This window comes from Lithobates pipiens, unplaced genomic scaffold (genome assembly GCF_037356315.1).
Source record: "Lithobates pipiens isolate NorthernLeopardFrog02 unplaced genomic scaffold, aLitPip1_a1.2 Scaffold_30, whole genome shotgun sequence".
In the NCBI taxonomy this organism is placed as follows: domain Eukaryota; kingdom Metazoa; phylum Chordata; class Amphibia; order Anura; family Ranidae; genus Lithobates; species Lithobates pipiens.
The window spans coordinates 155078354-155093009 of NW_027507791.1; positions in this window are offsets into that span (position 1 = coordinate 155078354).

Below are 14656 nucleotides of genomic sequence, written 5' to 3' on the forward strand. Positions count from 1 at the left end.
ACACGGTCGGACATTCCGACCACAAAATGCGTCTGATTTTTTCGGACAAATTTTGGCTGAAACTTGTGTTGCATACACACGGTCGGACAAAGTTGTTGGAAAATCCAGTCTTTCTGAATGCGGTGACATTCGCTGCGTGCGATGGGACTATGCAGAGGCCAGTAGCCAATAGCTTTTGTCTTGTAATTTATTCTGCGCATGCGTGGCACTTTGTCATTCGGAATTCTCTACAAACGATCAGAAAAAGTCTCATCAGATTTTGTTGTCGTAAAATTTTAGATCCTGTTCTCAAACATTTTCTGTCTGAATTTCCGACGGAAAAAGTCGGATAGAGCCTACACACGATCAGCTATTCCGACTACATAATCTGATCGGACCGTTTCCGTCTGAATTTCCGACCGTGTGTACAGGGCATTAGAGTTATTTGCATAGCCAAACTAATGCCATTACATGTAAATACCATAATTAGCATGCATAAAATCTGTAAACCATAGTTACTAGTGAATAATGGAGTCTTCCCTGTCGCCATTGTTTTTATATAAGCGCTTGAAATCACTTCCTAAATGTAAGTGTTTTACTTTTAATAAATTTTAATAGTCATATGGAATTATGCTATGTAAACCTGTTTCTCTATTTCTCCTACCTATTGAGTAAAATCTGGCACCATCTGATGCATAGCCACCTCTGCATGGAGACAGACTTTCCATAAGTTTTGGGACTCATTGGGTCTCAAGTCAGTGAGGATTCCAAAGATTACATTTTGATTGTCGGTTGACAATATAAAGCCTGGTTGACTCATAGAATGTACAGTCTTTTGAGTTCAAATTATCCGGTAAGCCTACATCTACTTCGGTGGTGGTGCTACACTGGTGTCTTCAAGTTTCATATTTGGCATTTTGCTGCCAACGTGGTGGTTTTAGGATCTTCATATTTCTTAAATATACACCGTGGGACTAAAAATTTTTTCTCATGGACATATATATTTAAAGCGGGAGTCCGCCGTTTTTTTTTTCTTAAAAGCCAGCAGCTACAAATACTGCAGCTGCTGACTTTTAAAATAAGGACACTTACCCGCCCAGCCCGCCCGGGATGTCGGCACCCGAAGCCAATCTCTCGATTGTCTCTCGGGTGCTGCCGCCACCATCTTGGCTATGGGAATCAGGAAGTGGAGCCTTTCGGCTTCATTTCCCGGTTCCCTACTGCGCATGCGCCAGTCGCGCTGCGCAATAAGGATGGTCCCGCTGCCTCTGGGATCCGTGTGTTTCCCAGCAGGCAGCGGGGGACTTTCGGAAAGGGGTGTAATCTACGCCCCTTTCCGCAGATAGCTATGCCGGAAGTGGGTGCAGATACCTGTACTGTACAGGTACCTGCACCCCCCTCCCCCCTGAAAGGTGCAAATTGTGGCGCCGGAGGGGGGGAGGATTCCAATGAGCGGAAGGTCCACTTTAGGGTGGACCTCCGCTTTAAGTTTTGCACTTAGTTTTCTTTTTATTATTTAGTTATTCACATGGCACTATTCACATGTGAAATTTGATGTGATATATCATTTTTGTCATAATTTTTGTCACTATTCACTAGTAACTATGGTTTACAGATTTTATGCATGTTAATTATAGTATTTACATGTAATGGCATTAGTTTGGCTATGCCAATAACTCCAAAACTCTTTAGCGCTACACTTATGCACTTTCTTAAATAGAAAAGAATGGAATTAAAAATAACAATAGAATAGAATAGAAATAATATAATCATTTTCCAAAATCGGTTAATTCCAAATAAAATCTATTTGAATTTGAATACAATAGAAAAGAATAGAGTAGCATAGAATATAAAATAACAATAGTATAGAAAAACAACAGAATAGAATAGAATGAATATAACCATCTAATTTATTATTTTCTGTTCTATTCAAATTCAAATTGATTCCATTTGAATTATAGGAAATGGTTACATTCTTTCTATTCTATTCTATTGTTTTCCTAATTGTATTCCTTTTCCATTTGTTTATTTTATTCTATTATTTTATTTTCTATTCTATTCTATTATTTTCTAGTAAAATTGATTCTGTTCGAAATTCAAATTTCAGAAGATGGTTATATTAATTCTATTTTATTCTATTCTGTTGTTTTTTTTCTATACTATTCTGTTATTTTCTATTCTATTCTATTCTATTAAAATATATTTTTTTTATTATTTTCTTTTCTATTCTATTATAGTCTGTTCAAATTTTTCTCTATTATATTCTTTTCTAATGTATTCAAATTAAAAGTTATTTTATTTGAAATTTGAATTTCAGAAGATGGTTATATTCTATATTCTAGTCTATATTTTTGCTTATATTATATTCTAGCCTATTCTGTTCTTTTATTTTCTATTTTATTTTGTTCTGTTTTACTCTATTATATTATATTATTATATTTTCTGTTACATTCTTTTCTGTTCAATTTTTCTATTCTATATTTCTATATTTTGTATTCTATTTTATTCTCTTTGGAAATTCGAAAACGATTCGAATTTGAACACTATTAGAGTTTGAAAAACTTGAAAATGATTTAAAAACAATTTGAAAAAACAATTCGAATTTCATCAGAATTTTTTTTTCATTATTTTGGATTCGTTTGAATTCGGTACTATTGTGATTTTGAAATTTGGGTACATCCAAATTTCCCAAAAAACTAAAATTCATCTGAATTTCAATTAAGAACGAAAGGAACAGTACATGTCTATCTCGGACCATGTAATTGATTATTGCACCGTTGTGCGGGTTGTGCAGACCATGGACGTGGCATCTTAACGAGAACCTGTTGGATGATGCAGACATGGATGGGTTCAGTCCATAACCACCTTAAAGCAGTAGTTTCTTGAAAATTCCATGGGCATCTCTGAGTGTGCTCTTTGGGAGGCGCACATGGTGGTGGTTTGAGGAGTGTTCATTGCTCTTTCCTAAAGAAACAGCTCAATCCTAAAGTTCATAGGCTGTTAAACAAACAGCTGACCTATCCCTTCTTCATAAACAGGGAACAGATCCCCAAATAGGCAACCAACTAAAGGCCCTGAGGAAACAATTAAGATTACAACTTCTCCTAGATGCTCAAACTCAGCAGAGACTGCATTTTGTGGCCCACAAGTTTTATGAACAGAGAAACAAATGTTGGCTGGAGCGCTTAGATGAAAATCTGTGTCGCCCAAGTCCCATTTGTCGTGTCACAGACAGGAGAAAAATTGCACTCGCCTTCTGAGATTGCCACCCGTGCGGAGGAATCGAAGGCAGCCGGAGAGGTACTTAATACAATTAAGCGTATGCCCTCTGGAAAGAGTCTGGGCTAATCTGCTAAAATATACATTCTCCTGCTGCCTTTGACATTGTACCTTAACTCATTGACTAAAAATGGCCACATCCTGCCCAACGCTTTATGGGCCCACATTACTGTACTCCCTAAATATGGCAAAGACCCAGTACTTTGCCAGAGCTATTGTGCAATCTCCCTAAACTTGGACATTGAGATCTTGGCCAAGATCTTGACAAACTGGCTTAAAGATTTTCTGGGAGAGCTTGTCCATAGGGTTCAGGTGGGAATCTCCCTGGTAGGGAGGGTAGGGACATCTCTCAAAGGGCGATTTCTCAAATTCATTGGGCCAGGGAGCCGTCCCTCCTTTGTCTTATCCTCTCGTCTGATGCTGAAAAAGCTTTTGATGGGATCGACTGGCTGTTTAAAATGCTAGTGCTACGGAAGTTTGCACTGGGGAATAGGATGAGGGTGTGAGTAGCTGCCTTATATTGGTGTCCCAGGGCCCAAGTGAAGGTGAACCAAGTTCTTTCTTTCGCCCCTAACCATTTCCAATGAGACCAGGCAGGGGTGTCCCCTATTAGTGTTACTTTTTATTTTAGTGATTGAAACCTTCTTCAGAAATGTCAGGATGAATCCTAATAACCTGGGCATCCAGGTAGGGTCTACAGAAAATAAGTTAGCCGCTTTTGTGGAAGACATCATTTTCTTTATTAGTAACCCTCGGGTGGCTCTCCCAAATCTCCTCCAGGAAGTGGAGAGGACCTTTCAAACTTCAAGATAATTTTTAGTAAATCCGTGATAAAGCTCCTTAATGTGCCTTTAGAGGATAGGAAATCTATGACAGACCCCTTTCCCTTTAAGTGGCAGGATGGTCCTATTAAGTACCTGGGTGTTTCCCTGGCCACTGATCCAAAGGATCTATTTCAGGCTAACTTAACTCCACTCCTAACTGCAGTAAAAGCTGATTTGGTGGCTTGGGGTAATACCCAGTTTACGTGGCTAGGTAGAATAAATGTTTTAAAGATGACGGTGCTTCCACAATTTTTTTTTAATGTTTACAGTATTAATACCAAATAACATTCAGCAGGTTTGTTGCATGTTTACTTTGTATTGCATGGCAAGACCCCATATCTGTCCTACGATCTTATGCATTGCGCAAAGGTGACGAGCGGATTAGGCCTCCTGGATCTTTCCCTTTACTACCAAGCTAACGTGCTAATGTACGTTGTTAATTGGAACCTACATACCTTGGACAAGTTCTGGGTTACCCTTCAGAAAACCATAGCTGGTAGGAATGGGGCACATGCACCTTGGCTACCTTGTTCATACAGAGGGGTGGCAGATTCGGATTTCCCCACTTTCTCAGGGCACGTTGGCAATCTGAGACAGGTTAAATGGAAAATATGCTCTATCCAAACCCCACTTCCCATTGTCTCCCCTGGATGGTTTTCCTTGGTTTCTCCCGGTGAACAATTGGCCCTCTTCAATTCCTAGGGAAAGGGTGTAGGAAATCTGTTGATCCTTGTTCATGCATGGTATCTGCAGATATTGCCCCCTCCACTCCTCTCAGGTCCTTCTGCTCTCTAGCTCCCTTTTTATCTCCTCTCATAGTTACATAGTAAGTAAGGTTGAATAAAGACACAGTTCAAACCTGAGTGAGTGTCCACAATTGTCCCTATCCCTGTACATTGCACACTCACATCAGCCCCTACCCTCAAGGAGCCCACAATCCAAGGTCCCCATTCTTATACTAGGGCCAATTTTGGACAGAAGCCAATTAACCTACCTGCATTTCTTTGGCGATGGCAGGAAATGTCGTGGTTGGGATTCAAACCAGCGACACATTTTACTGCTAACCACTACACTACTGTGCTGCCCATGCTTGTCTTCAGGACTTCCCCAGAGCCTCTCCTATCCTCTGGAATTCCCTGCCCGGTATATCTGATCAGCCCCTAACCTGTCTACCTTTAGGAGATCCCTGAAAACTCACTTATTCAGGGGAGCCTATCCCACACCCACCTAACAACCCAATCAAATCATTCCCCGCATCCATTACCTTTTGTACCACAACCCCCCTCCCTTTAGTATGTAAAGGAAAAAAGAATCCCGATAATAGCAGAAAATATTGTTCTCAGTCACCACATCCCAAATAGATTGTACAGAAAGGAGGAGAAAAACCCCCAATAAAATGGACTTTATAAGTGACTGAAAACACAAGTAATGGATATTATTCCAATATTTTTATTAAATACAAAAATTATCTTTAACCACTTTCAGACCGGACCATTTTGCTGGTAAATGACCAGAGGTCTTTTTACACTTTGGCACTGCGCTGCTTTAACTGGTAATTGCGCGGTCATGCAATGTTGTACCCAAACAAAATTTGCGTCCTTTTCTTCCCACAAATAGAGCTTTCTTTTGATGGTATTTGATTGCCTCTGCGATTTTTATTTTTTGCGATATAAACGTAAAAAGACCGCAAATTTTGAAAAAAAAATGATATTTTCTACTTTTTGTTATTAGAAAAATCCAATAAACTCAATTTTAGTCATACATTTAGGCCAAAATGTATTCAGCCACATGTCTTTGGTAAAAAAAAAGTCAATAATTGTATATTTATTGGTTTGCGCAAAAGTTGTCACATCTACAAACTAAGGTACGTTTTCTGGAATTTACGCAGCTTTTAGTTTACGACTGCCTATCTCATTTCTTGAGGTGCTAAAATGACAGGGCAGTACAAAACCCCCCCAAATGACCCCATTTTGGAAAGTAGACCCCCTAAGGAAATTGATAAGAGGCATGTTGAGCCCATTGAATATTTTATTTTTTTGCCTCAAGCGATTGAATAATGACAAAAAAAAAATTTTTTTTTTTTTTTTACACAAAGTTGTCACTAAATGATATATTGCTCACACATGCTATGGGCGTATGTGAAATGACACCCCAAAATAAATTCTGCTGCTTCTCCTGAGTACGGGGATACCACATATGTGGGACTTTTTGGGAGCCTAGCCGCGTACAGGGCCCCGAAAACCAAGCACCGCCTTCAGGCTTTCTAAGGGCGTAAATTTTTGATTTCACGCCTCACTACCTATTACAGTTTTGAAGGCCATAAAATGCCAAGATGGCACAAAACCCCCACAAATGACCCCATTTTAGAAAGTAGACACCCCAAGCTATTTGCTGAGAGGCATGTTGAGTCCATGGAATATTTTATATTTTGCCACAAGTTGCGGGAAAATTACAAACTTTTTTTTTTTTTTTTTTTTTTTCACAAAGTTGTCACTAAATGATATATTGCTCATGCATGCCATGGGCATATGTGAAATGACACCCCAAAATAAATTCTGCTGCTTCTCCTGAGTACGGGGATACCACATATGTGGGACTTTTTGGGAGCCTAGCCGCGTACGGGGCCCCGAAAACCAAGCACCGCCTTCAGGCTTTCTAAGGGCGTAATTTTTTGAGTTCACTTCTCACTACCTATTACAGTTTTGAAGGCCATAAAATGCCAAGATGGCACAAAACCCCCACAAATGACCCCATTTTAGAAAGTAGACACCCCAAGCTATTTGCTGAGAGGCATGTTGAGTCCATGGAATATTTTATATTTTGCCACAAGTTGCGGGAAAATTACAAACTTTTTTTTTTTTTCACAAAGTTGTCACTAAATGATATATTGCTCACGCATGCCATGGGCATATGTGAAATGACACCCCAAAATAAATTCTGCTGCTTCTCCTGAGTACGGGGATACCACATATGTGGGACTTTTTGGGAGCCTAGCCGCGTACGGGGCCCCAAAAACCAAGCACCGCCTTCAGGCTTTCTAAGGGCGTTACAGTTTTGAAGGCCATAAAATGCCAAGATGGCACAAACCCCCCCCCCCAAATGACCCCATTTTAGAAAGTAGACACCCCTAAATTTAGGGGTACACTAGTGAGACTAGGTAATAAATGGCGGGTGCCCTGAAACTATAAAAAAATAACTAACCAACCAGCGTCACCTGTAACAGTTATATGGTGATCACTGGTGAAAGGGTTAACTAGGGGGCAATCAGGGGGCTTTATGCGGTAGTATATGGGGGTCCCTGGCGCTATAAAAAGCTGCGGCGAACCTAAATACCTACCTGCCTAACTAGCGTCACCTGTGACACTAATACAGCGATCAGAAAAACGATCGCTTATTAGGCTGGGTTCACACTGGAGCGATGCGGGAACGCCACGAATGCGCGGCGGGTTCCCGCATCGCATGCCTCCCGGCGGCAGTTCACACTGCCCTATGCGAACTGCTGGGAGTGTCAGTGAAATGTTAATGACACCCCCAGATCAGTTCGCATATCGCAGTGCGATCTGCAAACTTGGATCGCATGGTGTGAACACCCATGCGATCCGATTCTGCTGCGGACCAAAAAAAGGGTCCCGTGCGAGTTTGCGGCGGGTGCGGCGGGTGCGACACGAATTCAGCCATACTATCTGTATAGCTGAACTCGAATCGCACAGAGATCGGATGTGATTTGCACTGCAGTGCGGTGCGAATCACATCCGTTCTCATAAACCGCTGCAATGTGAACCCAGCCTTAGTGACACTGGCGACGGGGGGTGATCACGGGGTTAAACCTTTATTGGGGGGGTTAGGGGGGTACCTTAGAACTAAAGGGGGCTAACCCTAACTGCCCTAACAGTTATTAGTCACAAATGACACCTGCCGGGTGATCAGGGGGTTAAACCTTTATTAGGTAATAAATGGCGGGTGCCCTGAAACTATAAAAAAATAACTAACCAACCAGCGTCACCTGTAACAGTTATATGGTGATCACTGGTGAAAGGGTTAACTAGGGGGCAATCAGGGGGCTTTATGCGGTAGTATATGGGGGTCCCTAGCGCTATAAAAAGCTGCGGCGAACCTAAATACCTACCTGCCTAACTAGCGTCACCTGTGACACTAATACGGCGATCAGAAAAATGATCGCTTATTAGGCTGGGTTCACACTGGAGCGATGCGGAAACGCCGCGAATCCGCGGCGGGTTCCCGCATCGCATGCCTCCCGGCGGCAGTTCACACTGCCCTATGCGAACTGCTGGGAGTGTCAGTGAAATGTTACTGACACCCCCAGATCAGTTCGCATATCGCAGTGCGATCTGCAAACTCGGATCGCATGGTGTGAACACCCATGCGATCCGATTCTGCTGCGGGCCAAAAAAAGGGTCCCGTGCGAATTTGCGGCGGGTGCGGCGGGTGTGGCGGGTGCGGCGGGTGCGGCGAATGGCTGAACTCGAATCGCACAGAGATCGGATGTGATTTGCACTGCAGTGCGGTGCGAATCACATTCGTTCTCATAAACCGCTGCAATGTGAACCCAGCCTTAGTGACACTGGCGACGGGGGGTGATCACGGGGTTAAACCTTTATTGGGGGGGTTAGGGGGGTACATTAGAACTAAAGGGGGCTAACCCTAACTGCCCTAACAGTTATTACAGTCACAAATGACACCAATGCAAAAAAAAAAAAAAAAAAAAAAAAAATGACATTGGTGTCACTGTGACTGGGGGGGCAGGGGTAATTGGGGGGGTGATCGGGGGGTAAAGGGGGGGTGTGAGTGTGCCTGGCATGTTCTACTGTGTGTGGGATGTGTTGGTGCAACTCACTGATCCGCTCTCCTCCGTGTCGGAACGAAAAATACCGACACGGAGGAGAGAATACATCACTTCCTCTCCTGTGTTTACATTACAGGAGAGGAAGTGATGTCACCGGGGATTTCCATTCGTCGGGAGCGATCGCGAGGGGGTGGCCATGAATGAATGGCCGTCCCCTCGTCCGGGATCGCTCCCGAACGAAAACCGACCGCCGCAGGCACCGGGCGGGGGCCCGATCGGGCCCCCGACCCGCGGGAGGCAAATCACGTACATGTACGTGCTTATGCCTGCCCGTGCCATTCTGCCGACGTACATCGGCGTGAGGCGGTCGGCAAGTGGTTAAATATGCATATAAAGCATTTAAAAAAATGCATCATCACAAACAGCACAATATGATACATAAAATGGCTCAAGCACAAGTCCAACCCGATGATCGTTTCAGGCAGATCCTGCCCTTCTTCAGTGGATTTCTAGACCTTATACAGAGCCCACTAATAAAAAAACATATAAATATTAATGTATTAATTCACTTACTACTTACATTTAACAGAATATATCATAGTCAGAAACATGAAGAGACATATACAAGTTTTTACATTACCAATAAAATTTGAATCTGTCTGATATTCCACGTAAACTGTGATGATTTGAGACCCAGACAAGCTGGCATTCCTATGGCCCTGAACGCCAATGAGCCCCAACAGGGGTCACACAAATGGTCCACTCCAACCTGCCTAAAAGGCCAAATGGATGTTCTAAAAAAACAAACAAAAAAACCCCACAATTAATCTATTCCATATATATATATATATATATATATATATATATATATATATATATATATATATATATACACATACATACACACGTACTCCCATATCCCTACCTCCATCTCCTCTCACAAACACATCTACCCTTACATGACCAAACAAATCCATATCAACCTATATCAACATATATAAACGCACCAAAAACACACACATGAGCATGTCCACAAAAAACCCTACCTATACCTATACTCACTCCTACATACACTCAAAACAACTCACATACATACAAATACACCCATATGGCCAAGAAAAAAATTGTTAAATGGTGGGGCCTTGATGGTGACGTCATCACGCTAGCCGCAAGATGGTGGATGGATACAGGAACAAGGAAGTAGAATGGTTGTTTTGGCGAAACCGCATTGGAGATTTAGAAAAGGGGGGTTAAGGTGCGCTATGGATGCTAAAAAAAATTTTGGAGATCAAAAAACCATACAAAAAGTGAAACCAAAATGAGAAAACTTATAAACATAGGACGATTGATGATGAGAGGAGGGGCTGCCACTACCTTAAACATTCAACCCAAAAAAGTTGAAAAAACGTAGACAAATACTAAAGAGGTAGCCATTTCGCTCACCTGCTGTTAATTATACCTAGTATCTGCAGGGAACTCACCTGCTAATAATTGTACCTTGTTGTTAAATTACTTACTGATAATTCTACACATGAATAAAATTAAAATATAAAAATGAAAAATAAAAATAAAAATTCCATATGTGCAATATACAAATAACAGTATGAATCGTGCATGAAGGTGTTACAGAAATACTGTTTTAAATTATCACTAAGTTACTATATATTAGCGCAAAAAATTCAATATACTTTCTATAGAAAAAAGTGCATATATGCATTTATACAAATCACATGATAAAAAGTGCTAAGTGCTTATGAAAGTGCCACAGTTTCAATATATACTGTAAAAAAGTGTTACGTGCTTCTATAAGTGCCGCAATATGTAAATACGGTACTTTACATTTTGTAAAGTCGCTAAATAAAAGTCGCTAAATAGAAGAATGCAAATGTAAGTTAATACACAAGTCCAGCAGCAGAAAATTAATACCAGAAAGTCCTTTCTGGAACAAAAATGACAATGTGCTTCAGTGCTTAGTGGCTTCCTGGATTGCAACCGGGGCGATTTCCATGCATAAAGACAATATTCCACGCTCACCAGCTCCCCTGCCCCTTAAGGGGTTAATACGCCTCCACAGTGTAAGCCCCTGTGTCGCTATATAGAGCTGCTCTGGTTACCATCCAGTAGTTTCCCTCATTAAAAACAGAATGAAGCATACATAGTGTAATCCAGTTTAAAACCACATTTTATTAGGTGCATGAAATGCTACTCACAAAACGAAGGATGAAAAAAATGAAGGATGAAAAAAGCGCCTCAATGTATAAGCTGGTCACAGCATTTGAATTCACCGCTGCCGCCACCGTAATAAGAGAGTGTACACCTTAGGCCACGCCATACGCGTTTCGTCATTGGACGTCGTCTGGAGCGGCCATCTTGGTGCTCCACTCTCTTTATATAGGGTGTACTACTTATACGGCACATGCGCAAGCGCATAAACGCCATTTTTCTTGCTGGAATGGGATATTGAATAGACACACCTATTGTTTATGGGCTAGAGTTCATGTGGCGCTTACGCAAATCCACAGACTCTGCTATTTGTAATAGAAGGGAAGGAAAGGAAAAAGACACAACCGACGATTGTGTCATTATTCTTAAAATAAGCGGCTTCATATTTTTAAGTATGCGGGAGTGGTGAAGACAAAATTACAATGTGAATAAAACAATTAAACAATAAAAAAAATTTAAATAAAAAATTAGAAATTAGAACCCCATTACTCTATGTAAATGGTAATTGATATAAAAATTTATATAAAATAAATAAAAATGAAAATAAAAATAAATATAAAAATAAAAATAAAAAATGGGCGCAGATTAAATATAATTTACAAAAAGCAAAATTGCATGATAATTAAAAACAAAGATGAATGAAATAAAATTAAATGAATATTAAAATGTTGGACCCTTATGAGGATATATATGTGTGCATCAAAATGCCCTCTACTAGGTGGGAGTGCCCCCTAGTGTGACTAAGTGGAAATCCCTTATGCCTAAATCAAATATAAATTGCTATATAGGCAGGGTTATGCAAAATATACCGCTAATCAAATCTTATTGCAATATTTATTTCTTATGTGTGGAGTGGACCGTCGAAGGGAATTATTTAAAAACCAATCAATATCTAATCATTAATGATGTACAGATTCCTGTTGTTATTACTTTCTAGTTTATTGTTATTCTTATAGTCATAACTTTACCCTGTGTACCTATATGCTTATCTGCAATTATAGTTTCATAGTTTCATAGTTAGTAAGGTTGAATAAAGACACCAGTCCATCCAGTTCAACCTGAGTGAGTGTCTACAACTGTCCCCATCCCTGTACACTGCACACTCACACCAGTCCCTACCCTCAAGGAGCCCACAATCCTAGGTCCCCATTCATATACTAGGGCCAATTTTGGACAGAAGCCAATTAACCTACCTGCATGTCTTTGGATTGTGGGAGGAAACTGGAGTACCTGGAGGAAACCCACGCAGGCACAGGGAGAACATGCAAACTCCAGGCAGGTAGTGTCGTGGTTGGGATTTGAACCAGCGACCCTTCTTACTGCTAGGTGAGAGTGCTAACCACTACACCACTGTGCTGCCTTATTATAACTTGATCAATATTATATGTTCAGAATATACAACACAAGGCATATGAACAATATGCCCAAAAATGTGGACTAGAATAAAGAACAAAAGAAGGGGAATAATATATTTGAAACACTAATGTAGTTAAAATGACGAAGTTGTTAATATGATATGATTCATGTAATTGTCCTGTTTGATAATTATTCCCCAATGGTGTAATATACTACATTCGACCTAGTTGAATGTATTACCTTCGATCATGCCAAACACTAAAAAAGTGGAACAAATGAGAAAGAGAGTTTAGGAAGAAGGAAGGGGTTGGCCAAAATAGGAAGGAGGGAGTGTGTTGAAGAAACTAGTAGTTGGTTAGGAAACAGTTTAAATCCAGGTCTATGTTTAGGCCTGCCGGTTGTAGCGTGTCTAAAAGGAATGTCCATTTTGTCTCGTTTTGTGAGATTTTTATTCTTCTATCTTCTCCCCTCCAATGTCCCTTTATTTTGTCAATGCCGTAGAATGTCATAAGTTTAGGGTCTTGGTTGTGGTAGTCCCTAAAATGTCTAGAGACACTATGATTATTAGGGATGAGCCGAACACCCCCGGTTCGGTTCGCACTAGAACTTTCGAACGGACCCCAAATTTGTAAGAACTTTAGAACCCCATTGAAGTCTATGGGACTCGAACGTTCGAATTTAAAAGTGCTAATTTTAACGGCTAATATGCAAGATACTGTCCTAAAAAGGGTTTGGGGACCTGGCTCCTGCCCCAGGGGACATGAGTCAATGCCTAAAAATGTTTTTAAAAATGGTCGTTTTGGCCGTTTTGGCGGGAGCACTGATTTTAATGAAGATTAAAGTGAATAAAAAAGTGAAATATTCCTTTAAATATGGTGCCTGGGGGGTGTCTGTAGTATGCCTGTGAAGTGCCACGTGTTTCCCGTGTTTAGAACAGTCCCTGCACAGTCCCTGCACAAAATGACATTAAACGGAAATAACATCATTTAAAACTGCTTGCGGTTTTAATGTTATATCTGGTTCTTGCAATATGGTTGAAAATCATTGAGAAAAATGGCATGGGTAGCCCTCCTTGCCCATTACCAGCCCCTTTGGGTCTTGTACGCATATTAAGGGGAACCCAGTACCCATATTAAAAAAAGGAAATGCGTGTGGCCCCCAGGCCCTATATACTCAGAACAGCAGTATACAGGCGGTGCAAACAAGACAGGGACTGTGTAGGTTTGTTGTGTTAAGTAGAATCTGTTTGTAACTTTAAACATTTTTTGTAGCTCCAGTCAAAAAAACAATTTTTAAGCTTTTTGGAAAACATAGGGAAGGGTTATCACCCCTGTATAATTTGTTTTGTCGTCCATCTTTTTTCCATCTCACTTGCTGTTGTCTCCTTCCGTTTGCAAGTAGGAGATGTTTGTAAGTTGGATGTTTGAAAGTAGGGGCCTGCCCTATATGCTCTGCAGAAATGGTGGAACAAGGTGTTGGTTTTGCCACAACATTGTAAGCCCTGAAAGTGACTCTTGGTGGGCGCTGGAGCGCCCTGCTGTGAACGATTATATCAAGAATTGTAATTACATGCCATTGTTGAACAGTGGTAGAAAAATTGACCTTTGGTGGTTGTGGTGCTGGTGCCACAACACTATAAGTCCTCACAGTTACTCTGGGTGGGCACAGGAATGGGCCCTCCTGTGAAATATTATATCAAGAATTGTAATTACATGTCCCTGTTAAACAGGGCCAGAAAAATTGGGCCTTAGGCACTGGTGCCACGACACTTCAACCTCTCCCATATACTCTAGTTTTATTGCAGGAATTAGCCCTGCTGCAAAGCATTGCATCAAAAATTGTAATTAAACGCCCCTGTTAAACAGGGGCAGAAAAATTGGGCCTTAGGCACTGGTGCTGGTGCCACCACACTGCAACCTCTCCCATGTACTCTCTTTTTATTGCAGGAATTAGCCCTGCTGCAAAGCACTGCATCAAAAATTGTAATTAAACGCCCCTGTTAAACAGGGGCAGAAAAATTGGGCTGATGGCATCACCCAGAACCAGAAATGTTCTTCCAACATATCAGGAGGAAGAGGATAGACAATCAACATAACAGGACAGTCACTCAGCATCAGCATAGGCAGTCTTGAAGGGATGTGATATTTCAAAAAAAATTATTCGGTTACATCAGCTTCAGGTGCTTGGTAGC